This window comes from Bombina bombina, chromosome 1 (genome assembly GCF_027579735.1).
Source record: "Bombina bombina isolate aBomBom1 chromosome 1, aBomBom1.pri, whole genome shotgun sequence".
Taxonomy (NCBI): domain Eukaryota; kingdom Metazoa; phylum Chordata; class Amphibia; order Anura; family Bombinatoridae; genus Bombina; species Bombina bombina.
Window position 1 is genome coordinate 1,360,841,153 of NC_069499.1, and position 25,026 is coordinate 1,360,866,178.

Genomic DNA, 25,026 nt, shown 5'->3' on the forward strand with positions numbered 1-25,026 from the left:
ATGATCCAAAGCTATTCATGTTTATTGAACAGTGCAAGCATGTCTTATAGACTTCAGTAACAGCATATGGGGTTAAGGGGATGACACGTTATGGCCACGTCATTTTACACAGTTATACACAATTAAACACAGTGTGATTCTGGAAATTCACTAGCTCATAAACAATATCTGATAGTCATAATAAACCATGCATCTGCGAAGACAACAAGGTCGCCTGACCATCTTATTGATATAACATTCTTCTGGGCGTGAGGCCAGGGACTTTCTACAAGGCTAACCGGCTAAGGACAATAACAAGCATATATTTTCTTACTAGAGAATAAACCCTTATAATAAAGTCTAATCATTACAAAATGGCTGCTAATCATCACAAGATGGCTGCCAGGAACAAGATGGCTCCAGTCAGGTTCACATTAACCCCTAACATTCCACTCTTTTATTCTAACAGGATAACATAAAAATAGACAGGCATAGAAAATTAGTAAAGCCTTATATTATGGTAACAGAACTCTATGTGAGAATACTAAAGAGAAAAATATTCACATGTCGTGATATACTTTTATAGGCTAATAGGGCACAATTTGTCACTGCACATAGGTGCGGTCTCTCCAATACCTTCCGTCTACCTTCCAGCCTCCCCAAAACTACCGGTCTATCCGCACAAAGACCCAACCAGCCCCCCATCTACCCCCAAACAACACTGCATCTTTTATTTCTCCACCTGCATTGCTAGCACCCCCAATATGTCCAACAGTTCCTTCTCCACAGTAAAGCATGACATAGTAACAGCACAACTGTCTCTAGGTGGCCTCTGATCATTTGAAGAACAGTCTTTGTCCAATTAGAGCGCTTCACCTTCCTCAGAAACTTTGCTATAATACAGTTCTCCAACAGTTCATTTGCATTAGGGGTGCTTATCCAGTGTTCTTCCGCAGGGAGATGCTGGAAATCTGATGGTTTGTTCATGGGGTAGACAAGGCAACCAGTGGATCCCCATGGCAAGCAGACACTCGAGTCATGACGGAGTCTAAGAAGCAAACAGAAACAGCACAAGATGAGTACACACCCCAATACAATCACAATTATGTCCAAATAATATACTTCACTTGCCAAAAAACAATATCATATATTTATATGCTGAAAAACAATTATCACTTAAAACTAAAACTGCTTATTAATACCACACGTACTTAAAAAAACCTGCTTATGACTTTAAAGTTGTAACAATAAGACTTCAAAATACCTCATTACAACGTCTGATTTCCCAGCAGAGAAACAGAAAGAAACATTTTTTTTTTACAGCGATACAGACACACAAGCCCATCTCATCTCGCATACCAGAAATCACTCCCCCTTTTTTCCTTTCCCTTCTCGGGAAAACATATCTTTCATAGTATAAAAAAGACATATAAAAATACCACAAGATTAACTTTTCACCAAGTTTAAAATGTATTTCAGTCAGAATCCGTGCAGAATGGCCATTTTTGCTTAGATTGGGACAAAAATTTCAAATAATACATTCTGTTTTTGGTTTAGAGTAAATCTGTAACACGTCATACAAGCCACAGTGAGAACCGACAGACCATCACACATCATGCATCACAATATACAAAATTTCCTTTTCATTACTGCAAGCAAACAAAAAGCTTTACAAACGGAGCTGCTGTAACAGTTTTTTTTCTGTTCTCTGATCTATGTGCGCTCAGTGGCGGCCCCCCTTCTTTGCCCGCTACATTCTTTAGCACAGAGATAGCTCATTAAATTTACACAGCAGTGCTTACTGACTGAAACTGTCTTTAACAGTGTTAACCCTTTTGTAGACATTACATATGTACTCTTCCCTGTGCATTATTATCTATAAGCAGATCCCATTCCTCAACACAATAATAGCAACAATAATAACATGCATAGCCACTTAATATTTTCTAAGCACAGCAAAAAATTTTAGCAGTAAAAAACAAATAAGCAAAGCAAGCATCAGATATCAAACATGAGTTTCAGGTGGGTAACAAAACTCTATTATAGGAATGGATATGGAAAACTTTAACACACGTGAGTCTCACTCACTGTGACAAAGCACTGCCAACTCGCACGGGGAACTTAACTTAAAACCTTCCGTCAAATTGCATGCTAACTCTTATCTCTTGCGCGCTTATCACAGACAGGACTTACAATACCTGTCGTAAACCAGCACAGGACTATTAACCTGGCTGGAGGGGTTATCACAACTGCCGGCAGGACTTTAACCTCCGCAAACCTGCGCCTCAACCGCAGGAACCCCTTAACCCTTTATCATATATTACCAACACCTATTACAAGACTAAATTTAGGTTCAGATTCACAGAGGGAAAGCATGGTAAAAACACTCATACACACCGACTGCGAATCCCACAAACTGACACCAGAATTGATAGGTATTATTCCCAGTGGGGGGAGTGTCAGGTCAGGCCGAAGCTGCGGGCCCACTGTACCACCTGAAGCAGATGTAGATTATCTGATAAGGATCTCCTTAGAACAGATTCAGACCACGCAGCAATGATCCAAAGCTATTCATGTTTATTGAACAGTGCAAGCATGTCTTATAGACTTCAGTAACAGCATATGGGGTTAAGGGGATGACACGTTATGGCCGCGTCATTTTACACAGTTATACACAGTTAAACACAGTGTGATTCTGGAAATTCACTAGCTCATAAACAATATCTGATAGTCATAATAAACCATGCATCTGCGAAGACAAAAAAGTTGCATGACCATCTTATTGATATAACATTCTTCTGGGCGTGAGGCCAGGGACTTTCTACAAGGCTAACCAGCTAAGGAAAATACAATAACAAGCATATATTTTCTTACTAGAGAATAAACCCTTATAATAAAGTCTAATCATTACAAAATGGATGCTAATCACAAGATGGCTGCCAGGAACAAGATGGCTCCAGTCAGGTTCACATCAACCCCTAACAATGGGTTTATCTCTACTCTTGCTAAACGTACTACTATTCCTATGGAAGATAGTATTTCTTTTAAGATCCTTTTAGATAGGAAACTTGTATCTTATCTAAGCAGAGTTTATTTATTTTCAGGTCTTTTTCTTAGGCCTGCAATGTCTTTGGCTATTGTTGCAGCTGTTTCAACCTTTTGGTTGGAAACATTAGCGCAACAAGTATCGGATCATGATTTGTCTAGCATTATTAACATGCTAATAATTTCATTTGTGATGCCTTTTTTGATATTATCAAGATTGATGTTAAATCTAGGTCTTTAGCTATTTTAGCTAGAAGAGCTTTGTGGCTTAAATCTTGGAATGCTGATATGACTTCTAAGTCGAGATTGCTATTTCTTTCCTTCCAAGGTAATAAATTATTTGGATCACAGTTGGATTCCATAATTTCAACTGTCACTGGGGGGAAGGGAATTTTTTTGCCTCAAGATTAAGATCTAAGGGTAAATCTAAAGCTTCTAACCGTTTTCGTTCTTAAATAAGGAACAGAAATCTAATTCTTCCCCAAGGAATCTGTTTCCAATTGGAAGTCTTCTTCAAATTTAAATAAATCCAAGACATTTAAGAGATTAAAGCCAGCCCCCAAGTCTGCATGAAGGTGCGGTTCTTATTCCAGCTCAGCTAGTACGGGGCAGATTAGATTTTTTCTAAGATGTTTGGATCAATTCGGTCCAAAATCATTGGATTCAGAGTATTGTCTTTCAGGGGTACAGAATAGGATTCAGAGTAAGACCGCTTGTGAGACGATCTTTTCTCTCACGCATTCCACCAAGCCCAGTAAGGCTCAGGCTTCCTGAAGTGTGTTTCAGGCCTGGAGTTATCTGGGGTAATCATGCCAGTTTCATTTCACGAACAGGGTCTGGGGTTTTATTCAAATCTATTCATTGTCCCAAGAAAGAAAATTCATTCAGATCAGTTTTGGATCTTAACATTTTGAATTGATATGTAAAAGTGCCAATTTTTCAAAATGGTGATTATAAGGTCTATTCTGCCTTTTGTTCAGCAAGGGCATTATGTGCCCACAGTAGACTTACAGGATGCATATCTTCATATTTTGATTCATCCAGATCACTATCAGTTTCTGAGGTTCTCTTTTCTTGACAAGCATTACCAATTTGTCGCTCTTCCGTTTGGCCTAGCCACAGCTCCAGGAATCTTTTCAAAGGTTCTAGGTGCCCTTCTCTCTGTAATAAGAGAACAGGTATTGTGGTGTTTCCTTATTTGGATGATATCTTGGTACTAGCTCAGTCTTTTCATTCTGCAGAATCTCACACAAATCAACTAGTGTTGTTTCTTCAAGACATGGTTGGAGGATCAATTTACCAAAAAGTTCTTTGATTCCTCAGACAAGGGTCACCTTTTTAGGTTTCCACATAGATTCAGTGTCCATGACTCTGTCTTTAACAGACAAGAGACGATTAAAATTGGTTTTAGCTTGTCGGAACCTTCAGTCTCAAGCGTTCCCTTCAGTGGCTATGTGCATGGAAGTTTTAGGTCTCATGACTGCAGCATTGGACGCGATCCCCTTTGCTAGTTTTCATATGAGACCTCTCCTGCTTTGTATGCTGAATCAATGGTGCAGGGATTATACAAAGATATCACAATTAATATCCTTAAATCCAAATGTTCAACTCTCTCTGACTTGGTGGTTAGATCACCATCGTATGATTCAGGGGGCCTCTTTTGTTCATCCATCCTGGACCGTGATCACAACAGATGCAAGTCTTTCAGGTTGGGGAGCTGTCTGGGGATCTCTGACAGCACAAGGGGTTTGGAAATCTCAAGAGGCAAGATTACCAATCAATATTTTAGAACTCCGTGCTATTTTCAGGGCTCTTCAGGCTTGGCCCCTATTGAAGAGAGAGCCGTTCATTTGTTTTCAGACAGACAATATCACAACTGTGGCATATGTCAATCATCAGGGTTGGACTCACAGTCCCCAAGCTATGAAGAAATATCTTGAATACTTGCTTGGGCGGAATCCAGCTTATCTCAGCCGTCAGACTTTACATGCGGGGGAGTGGTCGCTCCATCCAGATGTGTTTTCTCAGATTGTTCAGATATGGGGACTTCCAGAAAGAGATCTGATGGCTTCCCATCTAAACAAGAATCTTCCCAGGTACCTGTCCAGGTCCAGGGATCCTCAAGCGGAGGCAGTGGATGCATTAGCAGTTCCTTGGTGTTACCAACCTGCTTATATTTTTCCGCCTCTGGTTCTTCTTTCAAGAGTATTTTCCAAGATCATCATGGAACAATCGTTTGTGCTGCTGGTAGCTCCAGCATGGCCTCACAGGTTTTGGAATGCGGATCTTGTTTGGATGTCCAGTTGCCAACCTTGGCCACTTCCATTAAAGCCAGAACTTTTGTCTCAAGGTCCGTTTTTCCATCAGGATCTCAAATCATTAAATTTGAAGGTATGGAAATTGAACGCCTAGTGCTTAGTCATAGAGGTTTCTCTGACTCAGTAATTAATACTATGTTACAGGCTCGTAAATCTGTTTCTAGGAAGATTTATTATCGAGTTTGGAAGACCTATATTTCATGGTGTTCTTCTCATAAATTCTCCTGGCATTCTTTTAGAATTCCTAGAATTTTCCAGTTTCTTCAGGATGGTTTGGATAAAGGTTTGTCTGCAAGTTCCTTGAAATGACAGATCTCGGCTCTTTCTGTTTTATTTCACAGAAAAATTGCTAAGCTTCCTGATATCCACTGTTTCATACAGGCTTTGGTCCGTATCAAGCCTGTTATTAAATCAATCTCTCCTCCTTGGAGTCTTAATTTGGTTTTAAAGGCTTTACAGGCTCCTCCGTTTGAGCTTATGCATTCTTTGGACATTAAACTACTTTCTTGGAAAGTGTTGTTTCTTTTGGCCATCTCTTCTGCTAGAAGAGTTTCTGAATTGTCTGCCCTTTCTTGTGAATCTCCTTTTTTGATTTTTCATCAGGATAAGGCAGTTTTGCTGACTTCATTTAAATTTCTTCCTAAGGTTGTGAATTCTAACAACATTAATAGAGAAATTGTTGTCCCTTCTTTGAGTCCTAATCCTAAGAATCCTTACATTATTTGGATGTGGTTATAGCTTTGAAATATTATGTTGAAGCTACTAAAGATTTCAGGAAGACTTCTAGTCTATTTGTTATCTTTTCTGGTTCAAGGAAAGGTCAGAAGGCTTCTGCCATTTCCTTGGCATCCTGGTTAAAGCTTGTGATTCATTAGGCTTATTTGGAGTCGGGCCAGGCCCCGCCTCAGAGAATTACTGCTCATTCTACTAGATCAGTCTCCACTTCATGGGCATTTAAGAATGAAGCTTCAGTTGATCAGATTTGCAAAGCAGCGACTTGGTCTTCTTTGCATACATTTACTAAATTCTACCGTTTTGATGTATTTGCTTCTTCAGAAGCAGTTTTTGGTAGAAAAGTTCTTCAGGCAGCTGTTTCAGTTTGATTCCTCTGCTTATGATTAAGATTTTTCTTTTCATCATGAGAATAACTTATATTTTCGGTTGTAGATTAATTTTCAGCAGAAAATTGCTGTTATTATTTTATCCCTCCCTCTCTAGTGACTCTTCCGTGGAGTTCCACATCTTGGGTATTGCTATCCCATACGTCACTAGTTCATGGACTCTTGCCAATTACATGAAAGAAAACATAATTTATGTAAGAACTTACCTGATAAATTAATTTCTTTCATATTGGCAAGAGTCCATGAGGCCCACCCTTTTTATGGTGGTTATGTTTTTTTGTATAAAGCACAATTATATCCAAATTCCTTTGTTGATGCTTTTTACTCCTTTCTTTTATCACCCCACTACTTGGCTATTCGTTAAACTGAATTGTGGGTGTGGTGAGGGGTGTATTTATAGGCATTTTGAGGTTTGGGAAACTTTACCCCTCCTGGTAGGATTGTATATCCCATACGTGACTAGCTCATGGACTCTTGCCAATATGAAAGAAATGAATTTATCAGGTAAGTTCTTACATAAATTATGTTTTTTCACTTGCACGCTAGCCTGACACTCGCAAAGAGCTGAAGTTAGAATATGGCAACCGTCTTAACATGCACCCCCATAGATTTCAATGGAGCGAGAGAAGTAGAAAAAAATCTAACACCCATACTCGCATGCTAACTCTAATCGCCATAATCCCCTACTCTTATAACCCCTAAACCGCCACAAGGCCCACTGCAAAGTACCCCACTACACTATTAACCCCTAAAATGCCAGATCCCCACATCACAATTTACATGCTACACTATTAAACCCTAAACCGCCACAACCCCATCACAAAAAAAACTCTTATACTATTAAAGGGATATAAAACCAAGATTCTTCCATGATTCAGATATAACATGCGATTCTAAACAACATTCTAATTTACTTCTATTATCACTTTGTCTATTTTCTCTTGGTAATCTTTTGTTGAAAAGCAGGGACGTATGCTTAGGAGCCGGCACATTTCTGGAGCACTATATGGCAGCAGTTTGCAAGAATGTTATCCATTTGCAAGAGCACTAGATGGCAGCACTATCTCCTATCATGTACTGCTCCAGATGCCTACCTAGGTGTCTCTTCAACACAGAATATCATGGGAATGAAACAAATTTGATAATTGAAGTAAATTGGAAACTTTTTTTAAATTGTATGCTCTTTCTCAATCACAAAAGGAAATTTTTAGGTTTCATATCCCTTTAACCCCTAATCTGCAACAACCCCATCACAAACTACCCTCTACACTATTAACCCCTAAAACGCCACAACCCCATCACAAACTACCTATTAACATCTAAATCCCCTAACCAGCTAACCCCCTAACCTAACACTCCCTAAGTTACCCCCCCCCAAAAAAAAAACTAACCTTACCTGAAAAAAATAAAAACCTCTACAGTTACAGGGGGAAACATACGATTACAGAAAAAAAACACTGCAAAATAAAAAAAACTATAATACCAATAAACTACAGCAATAGCCCTTAGACTGACTTTTTGTAGGGCATTGCCTAAAGTGATTTAGCACTTTTTTATTAAAATAAATAATACCTCATTCTACAAGTAATCCCCCTATCCCCCCCAAAAAAATACCATCAAATTTATCATTTAGCTATTTTGCTGCCCAAAAAAACAAAAATAAAACAAAACCCTATTCTAAAAAAAAAAAAATAAAACCCACCCAAAAAAAATCCTATCACTAAACCCCAAAGATTGTACTCACCAAAGTTGAATCTGGCTCCTACGTGGCGGCGACGGTCCGTCTTCATCCCAGTGCTGGTTGATTAATTACAGCTCCCGCACTTCTCCTGTATCAATTCATTTGTCAATTAATTGTATAGTAAAGTATACCCCAATCATTGTGTACAAATACTTTATAATGATCTCAAATAAATATAAAAATATTAGTAGCCAATTTGTTTAAACAGATTCTGCCTCAATAACATACTTTACCACAACAAATATATTTAATTGTGTCTTCCTTGCCTGGAGGTGTTTGAATTTTAAATAAGGGCTTCTTCTGTAGGGGAATTCTACTTTACAAAATGTTTAATTATTCATACTTAAAATTGTTTCTCTTGTTTCTGCTTTAAGCAATTCATTATGTGTGTGGATGATAAACCAATATTTTTTGGCGAGTTCTTTCATTAAGCTCCACTTGTAAAATGTATCATTTTGGTTTGGCCAAGTCATTACTGTAAGGGGAAGGTTTGTCCCGAAACGTCACAAAAGATTGGAGTGAGAGTGCACTTATCAGGACTATATATATATATATATATATATATATATATATATATACATATATATGTATAAACCATTACCCAAGGTTCACTTGGGGTGGATGTTAGAGGATCGGTGGGGATGTATTACTTTATTATTTTATTACTTTATTTGCCACCTAAAGATTTACTGTCCTCTGTCTTTTATTTATTTTTATTTTTAATTTTTTTGCTAATCAGTGGGAAGCCCGCAGACTCTTCCTGTTATCGGACTGTAATTGGGTGCCCCACTTAAAGAAATAATAAACAAATGAAAATAATAAACTTTGTAATTTTGTTGTAATTTTTTAGAAGTAATTTCTTGTCAAACTAATATTTACACAGAGCATAACTTACCAAGAGTTTTACAAAAAGTATAATTGGATCCCAAAAACATTGGGAATCGGAATTAAAAATATGTTCCCAGCAGTAATCACCAGAGCAAATTATGAAATCACACAGTTTTCTCCACTTTACGTATAACTGACAGGCCCTACTTTTCACTGACACAAATGTTGACAAAATATATAAAATAAGTCCACTAATTGATTCATTTAAAGGGACACTGAACCCAAATTTTTTCTTTCAAGATTCAGGTAGAGCATGATATTTTAATCAACTTTCTAATTTACTCCTATTATCAAATTTTCTTCATTCTCTTGGTATATTTATTTGAAATTCAAGAATGTAAGTTTAGATGCCGGCTCATTTTTGGTGAACAACCTGGGTTGTCATTGCTGATTGGTGGATAAATTCATCCACCAATAAAAAAAGTGCTGTCCAGAGTTCTGAAACCCCAAAAAAGCTTAGATGCCTTCTTTTCAAATAAAGATAGCAAGAGAACAAAGAAAAACTGATAATAGAAGTAAATTAGAAAGTTGCTTAAAATTGCATGCTCTATCTGAATTGCGAAAGACTTAGGCCTAGATTTGGAGTTTGGCGGTAAAAGGGCTGTTAACGCTCCGCAGGCTTTTTTCTGGCCGCACCATAAATTTAACTCTGGTATCGAGAGTTCAAACAAATGCTGCGTTAGGCTCCAAAAAAGGAGCGTAGAGCATTTGTACCGCAAATGCAACTCTCGATACCAGAGTTGCTTACGGACGCGGCCAGCCTCAAAAACGTGCTCGTGCACGATTCTCCCATAGGAAACAATGGGACTGTTTGAGCTGAAAAAAAACCTAACACCTGCAAAAAAGCAGCGTTCAGCTCCTAACGCAGCCCCATTGTTTCCTATGGGGAAACACTTCCTACGTCTGCACCTAACACTCTAACATGTACCCCGAGTCTAAACACCCCTATCCTTACACTTATTAACCCCTAATCTGCCGCCCCCGCTATCGCTGACCCCTGCATATTATTATTAACCCCTAATCTGCCGCTCCGTAAACCGCCGCTACCTACGTTATCCCTATGTACCCCTAATCTGCTGCCCTAACATCGCCGACCCCTATATTATATTTATTAACCCCTAATCTGCCCCCCTCAACGTCGCCGACACCTGCCTACACTTATTAACCCCTAATCTGCCGAGCGGACCTGAGCGCTACTATAATAAAGTTATTAACCCCTAATCCGCCTCACTAACCCTATCATAAATAGTATTAACCCCTAATCTGCCCTCCCTAACATCGCCGACACCTACCTTCAATTATTAACCCCTAATCTGCCGAGCGGAGCTCACCGCTATTCTAATAAATGTATTAACCCCTAAAGCTAAGTCTAACCCTAACACTAACACCCCCCTAACTTAAATATAATTTACATCTAACTAAATAAATTAACTCTTATTAAATAAATGATTCCTATTTAAAGCTAAATACTTACCTGTAAAATAAATCCTAATATAGCTACAATATAAATTATAATTATATTATAGCTATTTTAGGATTAATATTTATTTTACAGGCAACTTTGTAATTATTTTAACCAGGTACAATAGCTATTAAATAGTTAAGAACTATTTAATAGTTACCTAGTTAAAATAATAACAAATTTACCTGTAAAATAAATCCTAACCTAAGATATAATTAAACCTAACACTACCCTATCAATAAAATAATTAAATAAACTACCTACAATTACCTACAATTAACCTAACACTACACTATCAATAAATTAATTAAACACAATTCCTACAAATAAATACAATTAAATAAACTAGCTAAAGTACAAAAAATAAAAAAGAACTAAGTTACAAAAAATAAAAAAATATTTACAAACATAAGAAAAATATTACAACAATTTTAAACTAATTACACCTACTCTAAGCCCCCTAATAAAATAACAAAGCCCCCCAAAATAAAAAATTCCCTACCCTATTCTAAATTAAAAAAGTTACAAGCTCTTTTACCTTACCAGCCCTGAACAGGGCCCTTTGCGGGGCATGCCCCAAGAATTTCAGCTCTTTTGCCTGTAAAAGAATAAATACAATACCCCCCCCCCAACATTACAACCCACCACCCACATACCCCTAATCTAACCCAAACCCCCCTTAAATAAACCTAACACTAATCCCCTGAAGATCTTCCTACCTTGTCTTCACCATCCAGGTATCACCGATCCGTCCTGGCTCCAACATCTTCATCCAACCCAAGCGGGGGTTGGCGATCCATCATCCGGTGCTGAAGAGGTCCAGAAGAGGCTCCAAAGTCTTCCTCCTATCCGGCAAGAAGAGGACATCCGGACCGGCAAACATCTTCTCCAAGCGGCATCTTCGATCTTCTTCCATCCGGTGCGGAGCGGGTCCATCTTGAAGCAGGCGACGCGGATCCATCCTCTTCTTCCGTTGTCTCCCGACTAATGACGGTTCCTTTAAGGGACGTCATCCAAGATGGCGTCCCTCGAATTCCGATTGGCTGATAGGATTCTATCAGCCAATCGGAATTAAGGTAGGAATTTTCTGATTGGCTGATGGAATCAGCCAATCAGAATCAAGTTCAATCCGATTGGCTGATCCAATCAGCCAATCAGATTGAGCTCGCATTCTATTGGCTGATCGGAACAGCCAATAGAATGCGAGCTCAATCTGATTGGCTGATTGGATCAGCCAATCGGATTGAACTTGATTCTGATTGGCTGATTCCATCAGCCAATCAGAAAATTCCTACCTTAATTCCGATTGGCTGATAGAATCCTATCAGCCAATCGGAATTCGAGGGACGCCATCTTGGATGACGTCCCTTAAAGGAACCGTCATTAGTCGGGAGACAACGGAAGAAGAGGATGGATCCGCGTCGCCTGCTTCAAGATGGACCCGCTCCGCACCGGATGGAAGAAGATCGAAGATGCCGCTTGGAGAAGATGTTTGCCGGTCCGGATGTCCTCTTCTTGCCGGATAGGAGGAAGACTTTGGAGCCTCTTCTGGACCTCTTCAGCACCGGATGATGGATCGCCAACCCCCGCTTGGGTTGGATGAAGATGTTGGAGCCAGGACGGATCGGTGATACCTGGATGGTGAAGACAAGGTAGGAAGATCTTCAGGGGATTAGTGTTAGGTTTATTTAAGGGGGGTTTGGGTTAGATTAGGGGTATGTGGGTGGTGGGTTGTAATGTTGGGGGGGGGGTATTGTATTTATTCTTTTACAGGCAAAAGAGCTGAAATTCTTGGGGCATGCCCCGCAAAGGGCCCTGTTCAGGGCTGGTAAGGTAAAAGAGCTTGTAACTTTTTTAATTTAGAATAGGGTAGGGAATTTTTTATTTTGGGGGGCTTTGTTATTTTATTAGGGGGCTTAGAGTAGGTGTAATTAGTTTAAAATTGTTGTAATATTTTTCTTATGTTTGTAAATATTTTTTTATTTTTTGTAACTTAGTTCTTTTTTATTTTTTGTACTTTAGCTAGTTTATTTAATTGTATTTATTTGTAGGAATTGTGTTTAATTAATTTATTGATAGTGTAGTGTTAGGTTAATTGTAGGTAATTGTAGGTAGTTTATTTAATTATTTTATTGATAGGGTAGTGTTAGGTTTAATTATATCTTAGGTTAGGATTTATTTTACAGGTAAATTTGTTATTATTTTAACTAGGTAACTATTAAATAGTTCTTAACTATTTAATAGCTATTGTACCTGGTTAAAATAATTACAAAGTTGCCTGTAAAATAAATATTAATCCTAAAATAGCTATAATATAATTATAATTTATATTGTAGCTATATTAGGATTTATTTTACAGGTAAGTATTTAGCTTTAAATAGGAATCATTTATTTAATAAGAGTTAATTTATTTCGTTAGATGTAAATTATATTTAAGTTAGGGGGGTGTTAGTGTTAGGGTTAGACTTAGCTTTAGGGGTTAATACATTTATTAGAATAGCGGTGAGCTCCGCTCGGCAGATTAGGGGTTAATAATTGAAGGTAGGTGTCGGCGATGTTAGGGAGGGCAGATTAGGGGGTTAATACTATTTATTATAGGGTTAGTGAGGCGGGTTAGGGGTTAAAAACTTTATTATAGTAGCGCTCAGGTCCGCTCGGCAGATTAGGGGTTAATAAGTGTAGGCAGGTGTCGGCGACGTTGAGGGGGGCAGATTAGGGGTTAATAAATATAATATAGGGGTCGGCGGTGTTAGGGGTAGCAGATTAGGGGTACATAGGGATAACGTAGGTGGCGGCGCTTTGCGGTCGGAAGATTAGGGGTTAATTATTTTAAGTAGCTTGCGGCGACGTTGTGGGGGGCAGGTTAGGGGTTAATAAATGTAATACAGGGGTCGGCGGGGTTAGGGGCAGCAGATTAGGGGTACATAAGTATAACGTAGGTGGCGGTCGGCAGATTAGGGGTTAAAAATTTTAATCGAGTGGCGGCGATGTGGGGGGAGCTCGGTTTAGGGGTACATAGGTAGTTTATGGGTGTTAGTGTACTTTAGGGTACAGTAGTTAAGAGCTTTATGAACCGGCGTTAGCCAGAAAGCTCTTAACTCCTGCTATTTTCAGGCGGCTGGAGTTTTGTCGTTAGAGCTCTAACGCTCACTTCAGAAACGACTCTAAATACCGGCGTTAGAAAGATCCCATTGAAAACATAGGATACGCAAATGGCGTAGGGGGATCTGCGGTATGGAAAAGTCGCGGCTGTAAAGTGAGCGTTAGACCCTTTCCTGACTGACTCCAAATACCAGCGGGCGGCCAAAACCAGCGTTAGGAGCCTCTAACGCTGGTTTTGACGGCTGCCGCCAAACTCCAAATCTAGGCCAAAATTTGGGTTCAGTGTCCCTTTAAAAAAAACAGGAGCGTCAAGCAGTCAAATTTAGTGACAGAAAATCTGTATATGTTGACAATGATTCACAACAAGGGAACCAAGGCAGCTACTTCCAGAGGTGAAATGAGACAGCTGAAAAACCTGTTTGCATTGTAGAGTACAACAAATACATGGGTGGAGTAGACCTCTCTGACCAGATAATAAAACCGTATCCTTGCAGCAAGAAAAATCTGGCATAAAATCTTGTTGTCCATATTATTCAGATGGAAGTGTTTAATTCTTACCTCTGGTATGAATCCTCTGCATTTGGCAAATTTCCTAAATTACCAAATATAGGTGATTGCAATTATTTTATTTTAAAATACACAAATTCCCCCAAAATCTTCAATGTGAGAACATAGTGAGACTAACTGCCAAACATGTCACAATTTCTATCCCCCCTACAGCCTGACCCACAAAAACACAACAAAGATTGCTCAAAAAGGGGAGTGAAGAAAGATTAATGCTTTCAATCTATGACATGCCCATCAAATCTTGGTTTATGTATAAAAAATTGCTTTGAAATATATCATACAGTTGCAAAATACTGGTAAAAATGCTGATTTGGCCATCTAAAAATTTGTGTATTTAAAAAACAAAAACAAATTTGCCATAAATACAGATAGCTGGTGGCATGAAAAACATCAAAATTAATACACGCAGTTATGCATTAGCAATCAAGCCATTAACCCTTTATTTAAACATCAAAAAAATACCTTTTCAGAACTGTGGTGCACAGCTGCATAATTGCCAACAGTCCCTGATTTCCATTGTTCCTGGAAATGTCCCTGAAAATCTCTTTTGCACAACATTAGTTGTTTGTATGTATATATACCGTATTTATTCGAGTATAACGCGCACCCCTAATTTTCGATTCAAAATCGGTATAAAATTTTGTTTCACACCAAGCATTGTAATTGACAAAAAAACTTTGTTGAACACGTGCGGCCATGATAAAAATCATTTATTGACAACGTAAACCGTGAATTTCAGCATGATCAACAACTTTGAGCTTGAATGAAGCGTCATATGCAGAACATTTTCTCTTGATACCCTGAGTTGCCACCTAACGGGTACCAGTATATCAATTAAAGTATGAAGAACACTGAATTACGGTATGCAAAACACTGAATTGTACAAAAGCAATGCTTACCGTAACGTGTGGGCGAGGAAATGAAGCGGCGACCATACAGCGGATAATAAGAATTCTCACCCCCAGTTCGGGACGCCCACTGTACGCGACGAGGGGACGTTTTTTTTTTCTTCGCCCTCGCGTACAGTGAGCGGCTGCAGCCCGGAAAAGGCGCAGTGCGAACTCACAATTCGCCTGCGCTCTCAATGGACCTGCCACCACTGCCACCCCAGCCCTCGTTTATGACGCGCACCCAAACTTTGATTTCTTTGTTTGGTAGAAAATTTTGCGCGTTATACTCGAATAAATACGGTATATATATATATATATATATATATATATACACACACACACACACATACATATATACAGATAGATTATAAATATATATAGTGTATTATTTAAATATAATTCATTCCTGGAAGATAAACAAGGGGCGCCAACATAGTGTGAATCGTTCAAACAACAAATATAAAAGTGATGTGCAAAAAACTACTCACAAGGAAAGTGGCACCTTAAATGAATAAGGTGCGATAAAGCAGGCTGACATTCAAATTCCAGCAGTCAGTACGCTGGAGGTCTCACCCAGAGGACCTGTGGAATCCAGATAGGCGTCTAGAAAGTAGCACCCACGTTTTTCAGGGCCAATGGCCGGACCAGGTGAGCTGCAAGCTGATAGGTGTTCTCCTGCTGCACTCACGCCACCGAGACTTTTCTCCAAAAACGACAGTGTCAGTGTATGAAAGGTTCCGTGGTAAAAGTCCTGTTTCAAAAACAAGTGGATCGTGGAAAGAAGCAAAAATACCGGGTCGTGGTATAAAACAAACAGTATTTATTTTGCAACGCGTTTCTCAGTCTATTCCAGACCGTTTCATCAGTCATTGCCTGATGAAACGGTCTGGAATAGACTGAGAAACGCGTTGCAAAATAAATACTGTTTGTTTTATACCACGACCCGGTATTTTTGCTTCTTTCCACGATCCACTTGTTTTTGAAACAGGACTTTTACCACGGAACCTTTCATACACTGACACTGTCGTTTTTGGAGAAAAGTCTCGGTGGCGTGAGTGCAGCAGGAGAACACCTATCAGCTTGCAGCTCACCTGGTCCGGCCATTGGCCCTGAAAAACGTGGGTGCTACTTTCTAGACGCCTATCTGGATTCCACAGGTCCTCTGGGTGAGACCTCCAGCGTACTGACTGCTGGAATTTGAATGTCAGCCTGCTTTATCGCACCTTATTCATTTAAGGTGCCACTTTCCTTGTGAGTAGTTTTTTGCACATCACTTTTATATTTGTTGTTTGAACGATTCACACTATGTTGGCGCCCCTTGTTTATCTTCCATTCTAGACACCCTGACCCATCGCACCGCGGGACACAAGAGGAGCACGCCAAACACCTGAACACATCACTGTTCACATATTAGGATTGGACACTTATTTTTTACATCACAGCAATTTTTGGGACATTGATAAGTACTTTTTTTATATATTTTACTAATCGCCACAAATATCATTGTTTATCTGTGATATCTGATTATTTCAATGTATCACTAATATTATACACAAATTGTCCTGAGCACTTGTTTTACACACAATTTATTTTCGTCATTATTATAATTTTTTACACATACCAAACACTGTGCTGTTTATAAAAAAATATTTTTTTTTTTTTTTTTTTTTTTTTTTTTTTTTTTTAATTTATGCATACGGGTACAAACCCAATCATAAAGTGGTAGGTCCCACTTTGATAACCTGTGTTCCAAGCGCATCCTCTTAAGTTTTTTCCTCCTCAGGAATTTCTTTTTATAATTCATTCCTAATGGAATATTGTTATTATTATTGAATGGGTTCACATATTATTTGTCTTTCTAATTTTGATGCTGTGTTGTAAAAATAACCATTTGCCCAGAATGTGTTGCAGAGACTGGGTAGGTGTAAGAGCTTGGTGCTGTAATCTGTATAATAAACTATGGATAAGTCTAAATTATACTATTAGTATCAAATGGGTGTGTTTTGATTGCAGAACTGAGTGGGTGGAGCAGTTGAACAGTAGGTCGTCAATACTCCAGTAACCCGCTTGCTTGCTCTGCTGCAAAGTGTCCCTGGAATTTTTTTTAAAATGTTGGCAACTATGCAGCTGCAATTAGAGACCTTCTATGACCATTTGCCCAAACATTTCTAAAAATCCCCGTTCAGAACTGTGATTCACAGCTGCAATTAGCAGCCTTCTAATTACCAAAAACAATGACAAGCCCATTCTTGTCTGTTATTTCTAAATGAAGGGACCATAAAACATTTTTTTAAATCATTTGAATTATCACTGCACAAGTTGTGTGTAAATAATTTTAGTGAAGAACCCAAACCTTGTAAAAGAGTTTTGTGGGGGGTTTTATGACCGTTTTTGGCACAGATCTGACTGCAAACTGGTCTCATTAAATATAACAAAATGGGCCTAGATCAATACCTTGAGTTTTCTACTTTTAAAATATATATTGTTTTCAGGTTAATTTTGGTGGATCAAGTATGAGAATTCCTTCCGTTATGCCATTCAAAATGGGCCCTGGATGCCATTACATGCCTAAAACTCCTCTTTCAGAAGTGTGGTGCGCAGGTGCAATAAGCAGCTTCTTCTGATCACCAAAAGCAATGATAAACCCATGAATGTCTGCCAATGAGATCCCAGAGAAGCTTATAAAAACCATTTGTCTTATGACTGCATAAATTGTTTAAATAATTTCAGTGAGAAATCCAATGTTTGTGAAAAAGATTAAAACAAATTATTTGTATTTTGCATACACCCGATGGCCAAATGGTGTAATTAAATATACCAAAAACGGGCCTAGGCCAATAAAAAAAAAGAAAAAGCTTTATATTTGTTTAAATGGAGTGATAAGTAAGGTTGCCACCTCAGCCATGTTTTTTCCTGAACACTTATGAGTTACACATGCTGCAAGGTGTGCTGGAAGGAACATGTATTGTGTTTCTGGACAGCACTACTCATATTCCTCCCTGCACACCCTGCAGCATGTGTAACTTATAAGTGTTCTGTATTTTAAGGGACGGGTGGCAACCCTATGATAAGTGTAAAATTCTATTAATAATGAAACTGCATTTTAGGAACACAAAATTGCATTGTAGCATTAGGAGTGTAGCAAGGAGATGAAGCAAGTGCATATTGCGCACACTTGAGCAGCAAAAAAATGGAAAAGGCCAATTCTTCAGAAACAGATTATGTTAACCTACAACTTCTGGAAAAGGATAAAGAGTCTGACTTGCAAGTGCAGCAACAAACAAAAGAGAACAGTGTACCTCTAAAAGAAAAAAAAAAAGCAGGACCTAGTGCTAAACGTGTAGTATTAAATTCTAGAAGTGAAAAACTGAAGCTTAAAGGGATACTGTACACTAGTTTTTTCTTTGCATAAATGTTTTGTAGATGATACATTTATATAGCCCATCTGGGAGTGTTTTTGTAACGATGTATAGTTTTGATTATTTTTTAATAACATTGTGCTGATTTTCAGACTCCTAACCAAGCCCAAACTATCAGATGTAGACACAAATCTTCAGACTCCTGCTGCTTGTTTGAGTAATATGTAATTTCATTTGCAGGAAAGGAAGAAGGGTCTGCTCTTCCAGCTTTCTCAGCCCCTTTTAGTGGGTATCCCAGCCGAACCTCATCAACAGTACTTAACTGGGAGCTTCTAAGTACGTTTTTTTAAGGTTTTATACTGGATTTTTTAATCAGTATCTGTGCATATTCTTTATAGTAGGGTCTATTACAAGCAGTTATATGAAAATTGGTGTGCACTGTCCCTTTAAAAACAACCCCATTTAAAAATATTTGGTGGCCAAATAGAGGCTTCATTTTCAGTGTGGTGTGCAATTGGTGCATGGATATTTTGGGAAGCCTTTTGAGATTAAATGAGTATGGAATCCCATTTTTTTATTTTATGATTCCGATAGAGCACTGTTTTTCAAACCTGTCCTCAGGCTTCCCCAACAGGCCAGGTTTTCAGGATTACCTTGTGTCACAAATATCTCAGGATTCAGCTGCTAAGGAGTTAACTTTGTGTAGCTTGCACTCAAAACAGTTATTTGTTTTCAAGAAGAATTGTGTTTGTATTTGTATTTTCTTTGAAGTGCCAGAAGCCCCCTGATTAGCCCACTAAATGTTATTGTGTATGCACCGAGTCATAAAACCACTCGAGCTCTTCATCCCAGAGATACACAGGATACAGTTTATGGCTTCAGCTGTCAATAGAATGCCTGATGCAAAACAGGCCCTTCATTACAAAAACTGACCATTTCACTGACAGGACATTGGTATATTATGTACATATGTGGGTTAAAGCTGTTATAACCTAAAGGAAGGTAAATATGACAACCTATGGCATATTTGATATCAAACCGATTCTCCCAATAAAACTAAAAGGTTCTAAATATGTAAATATAGAAATTTCTTACCTAGCTGGAATGATAATGGATTGTATAAATTCAGGCAAGAAATTAGTCTATTGAAGGTTGTAAAGACAGGGGGGTTTCTTAGCCCGCCCAGGAGGGTGTGGTTAAGCAACCTGATCTCTGAAAAGTAGGGTTTAAGAATCTTATTTTTTAACAATAAGATTGTCATTCTTACAAGGGGAGCTGCTGTACAGAGTAAGGAGCTATCTTCTTCTGCCATTCCCCTGGCGCAGATCTTGAATCTAGTAAAGTATTCAATTCTGTTTTTCTCCTTTTTATTTTAAAACACTGTTTTGCGTGTGTAATTTTATTTGTAACAACTTTTTATTAATAATGCATTGTGCATAATATTTTTGGCATAATAAATAATTCCTTTATTAAGTTTGGCCTTTGTCTAATAATTGAACCACGTTACTGAAAGAGACTGGAATATTAGAACTGTATAATTTAGATTATGTTCTACTAAATTGTATTTCTAGAGTTAATGTGTAAAGTCTGGGGTTTTTCCTTAAGATTTTCCCTTTAATAAATCCCTTTAAAGTGGTGGCAGCAATTGAGCTATAGGATTTATAGTTTATTGTGGGTGGCATTGAAAAGGGAGTGTTGGGCATTTCTCTTACGTCTAGTACAGATTAAGGGAGTGCGAATTAACTCTTGCACCCACTAAACTGAATCACAAACTTGCTTGGTGTGGCTAGATTGTGACCTATAGGTGACAGAAAAGGGGGCTGAAAACCCTTTCTGTGCCAAATAAGTGACTGGCGCAGGGTTGGATAACCTTGGTTCGTCACAAATTGGTATGCAGCGGTGTAGATAATTTTTTTTATTATTAGATTTTAATGCTTGAGGATTTGCTAGTGTGAAAATCCCGGTACTAAAAGAAATTGATTCCTACAATTTCCAAAGGCTAAAACTCAGTGCATTATATAGTCACACATTGCAAACAGTCCCCTTCCATATTCTCTGTTTTTCTTTTCTATTTTATTTTTGCTATGGAGGCATACGAGCAGCGATCTAGAGAGGCACTTATACTCCTATGCCAGGAGCGGGATATTCCAATACGTTCAAAGAACAAAGATTTACTAATTCAAGCTCTTGTTGAATATGATAACAGCCAAATCACACCAGTTGAAGTCTCAGGAGAGATGTCTGCAGCTGTGGGCGGTGATTCATCAGGATCTGGGGATCCATTGGACTGTTATTTGCAAACTGTTCTTAAACATATGGGCTCAGTGGATGCAAGTTTGCGCATGGAACTGATTACAAAGTTTTATGAAAGACAGGCTGCTGAATGACAGGCGTCTCTGGCAGCTGAGAGACAGGCTGCTGAAAGACAGGCTGATGAATGACAGGCGGAGAGAGAGTATCAGCTACAGCTTGCACGGTTGGAGAGAGGGATGGTCTCACCTGTTGTTAGTGAACCTAGAGACCCCCCTGCTCCCAGAGTGCGTGCAGAGAATTTTCCAACCCTGGAGAAAGATGGAGATGTGGATGTATTCCTGCATAGCTTTGAGAAAGTTTGCAGACAGTTCCAGTTGCCAAGGGAGCAGTGGGCCAAGTACCTTACCCCTGGCCTGAAAGGTCCTGCACTGGAGGCGTTTGCTGAACTACCCCCAGAGTTTGATCAGGACTATGATTCCATTAAAGCTGCACTGCAGAGGAGATACAATCTTACTCCTGAAGTTTACCGAAAGAAATTCCGTTCTCTGCAGAAAGGTTTGTCAGAGAGCTATATTACAGCTGTTGGGAACTTGATGACAGCCTTTAAACAGTGGGTCAGAGGATTAAAAGTTGCCACAATGGAGGAGCTGGAAGATTTGATGGTGAAGGAGCAATTTATGCAGCTGTGCCCAGCCGGAGTTCAAGAATGGGTTTTAGATCGGAAGCCCATAACAGCATTGGAAGCTGGCGAGCTGGCTGATTTTTACACAGCTAACAGGTCTCCAGATAATGGGAGGAAATCCTTTTCTAAGGGGGGATCCACCTGTAAAGGAGCTGCTGCACGACCCCCCTTCACAAAACCTGCTGTGCCTTTATCCAGTGTTTCTGCTCCCTCTGGGAAAGGAGGGGCGAGTGTTGCATCTGGGCAGGGGGATACCCGCAGATGTTTTGTTTGCAACAAAGTGGGCCACATCAGCTCCACTTGCCCAGAGAGGATTAACTTGGGGCAATCAGCTGGAGGGAGTAATCCCTCAGAAGTACCAGCATCTGTTTTGTTTGTTACCTGTCCAGAGGAAAACAACCATGAGAACTTGCAACCTGTGACTGTTGGAGATAAGGTAACCCTAGGGCTAAGGGACACAGGTGCAGAAGTGACTATGGTGCATCCAAAGCTAGTGAACTCTGAGAACATTATCCCTGGAAAGACTCTAGCAGTTAAAGGGATTGGGGGAATGAAACTTGCAGTGCCTATGGCATGTGTATATCTTGATTGGGGAGTGGGGAGAGGTTTAAGAAATGTGGGGGTATCTGAAAATATTCCTAATGATGTTTTACTGGCTACTGATTTGGGTAGATTGTTATCTCTTTATGTGCCTGACAATGCTACATGTGACCTAGTGACATTAGTGGCAGACCCTTATGTGGAAAGGGCTGTGTGTAAAAATGCTCAGAGACATTATGACCAGGAGGGAGGACAGAGTGCATGTGTGCGCAGGGCTGTGCCTGAACTGGGGGTGTCTGTGCTGAGAGGTGAATCTGTAAGAGAAGAGACTGACTGGGGAGAACGAGAGACAGGCGGTGTGTGTCTTCCTGTACTTAAACCAGCAGTATCGGCAGAATTACCGTTAGCTGTACATGGTGAGACTGATGGGGGGAGAAAGGCAGATAGACTGTGTGGGTCTGTCTGTGCCGGAACCAAGTTTAGCTGTACAGGAAGAACTTGTCTGTGAGAGAAGGCAGATGAGGGGTGCGTGTCTGTCTGTTATTGAATCAGTGGATTCTATATAAGGAGGTGAGATTGACGGGGGAGAGAATGACTGGGTGACTGGGCCGCTGGATGATGTGTGCCAGTCTCTGCCAGGGACAATTCCATACCCTGTGAAAAGACACAATAGTTGTGATAAATGGCAGAATGGAGTTTCTACACTTTTTTTGCAGGTGGAACAAAGGAAAATAGTCCTTGCAATTAAATGTGTTTGTGAAACATCTTGGCAGTAGTACACTAATAGCATGTGGAGTCTGTTTATCAATGTTGGTGTCTGTATGTCTATCAATTTATGGTCAGCAGGCCAGATTCTCTGTAGAATGCTGACCTGTGCAAAATAATATATTTGTTGCAGATTCAGCCTTACCAGTTTCACCCCAAAGTGCAAGGTGACCTGTTTTGTTTTCATTGCTACTGTGCCCTCATGCCTCTTGCTTCCTCTACCAGTGTTACTTGCTAAACATTGTTAATGGTAAAAGAAAATTACACTCAGACGCCTTGTGACCATAATTTTACTTTAAATCATATTATCATTGTTTTTTTACTGCAGAGTAAGTGCACACACAAACCTTATCAAGATCATATAAGATGTTTACATTACAGAGCTTTACACATCCTGAGAGCCAGGGAGTAACATCTACTAAAATATTACTAAGGCTCTTAGCTTTTTATTCATGTTAATCTATATGCAAATGCCCCTTCATGTGTTCTAAAAGTGTGTCTGGCTTCTTAGTATTCGGTATCAGTTGAATCCTAAATTACAAATAAAATTTTTCCCCTGCCATGAAAAAAATGTAACCATGGGTGTCCATCCTCAGACACAAAGGCAACCATTCAGCCCTTCATTGGTTTTAATTTGCTTTCTTTAACCAGAGTGTATAGATTGTATACATATAAATACAGTGTGTCTATAAACAATATTAATTGTGAGGGGGGGGGTGGAAGTCTTGGTGATTCCTCACACTTTTTTGTAGGACTTGACACCTGGCAAGAATGAATAAAAGTTGTTGCTTAAAGGGACAGTCTAGTCAAAATTAAAGGGACAGTCTACCATAGAATTTGTATTGTTTTAAAAGATAGCTAATCCCTTTATTACCCATTTCCCAGTTTTGCATAACCAACACAGATATATTAATATACTTTTTTACCTCTGTGATTACCTTGTATCTAGGAACCTTCTTCCAGCCCCCTGATCACATGACTGTGACTCTTTATTATCTATTGTCTTGCATTTAACATTGTAATGTGCTAAATCTTAAACAACCCCCTGTGCCTGAACACAGTGTTATCTATATGGCCCATGTGTACTTTCTGTCTCTTTGTGTTGAAAAGAGATTTAAAAAGCATGTGATAAGAAGCAGCTCTCAAAGGCTTAGAAATTAGCATATCAGCCTACCTATGTTTAGTTTAAACTAAGAATACCAAGAGAAAAAAGCAAATTTTATGATAAAAGTAAATTGGAAAGTTGATTAAAATTAAAAATCCTATCTGAATAATGAAAGTTTAATTTATACTAGACTGTCCCTTTAAACTTTCATTATTCAGATAGGACTTGTAATTTTAATCAACTTTCCAATTTACTTTTATCATCAAATTTGCTTTTTTCTCTTGGTATTCTTAGTTGAAACTAAACCTAGACAGACTCATATGCTAATTTCTAAGCCTTTGAGGGCTGCCTCTTATCACATGCTTTTTAAATTGTTTTTCAACAAAAAGAGACTGAACGTACACATGGGCCATATAGATAACACTGTGTTCAGGCACAGAAAGTTATTTAAGATTTAGCCCATCACAATGCTAACTGCAAGACAATAGATAATAAACAGTCACAGTCATGTGATCAGGGGGCTGGAAGAAGGTTCCTAGATACAAGGTAATCACAGAGGTAAAAAGTATATTAATATATCTGTGTTGGTTATGCAAAACTGGGGAATGGGTAATAAAGGGATTATCTATCTTTTAAAATGATTAAAATTCTATTGTAGACTGTCCCTTTAAGTCTCTTTTATGTTTTTCAACTGACCATTTCTTTTAGATGCAAACAAGGACTATCATAATATAACACATGTTGAGGCAAATGCCCAGCGGGTTGTGTAAAATGCATTGCTTATGATGATGATGTTACTGTATTTATGTCACATGTAAATGTTTATTTGAGCACTATGAAACCATTGTCAGAGTTTCAAAGTCTCAAATTTGTCTGGTCAAATATGGAAGGTACCCTTTGGCAAATGCATTTCTGTTGAGGTTTGAAGGGACTGAACTAAAAATATAATTTATGCTTACCTGATAAATTCATTTCTCCTGTAGTGTAGTCAGTCCACGGGTCATCCATTACTTATGGGATTATAACTCCTCCCTAACAGGAAGTGCAAGAGGATCACCCAAGCAGAGCTGCTATATAGCTCCTCCCCTCTACGTCATATCCAGTCATTCGACCGAAACCATACGAGAAAGGAGAAACTATAGGGTGCAGTGGTGACTGGAGTTTAATTAAAATTTAGACCTGCCGTAAAAACAGGGCGGGCCGTGGACT

The 25,026-nt window shown here is 38.9% G+C and overlaps 1 pseudogene; it reads left to right on the forward strand.

Moving 5' to 3' along the window:
* Nucleotides 1–22,950, forward strand: part of LOC128664889 (uncharacterized) — a 29,052-nt pseudogene extending 6,102 nt beyond the window's left edge.
* Nucleotides 22,951–25,026: the final 2,076 nt, after the last annotated feature.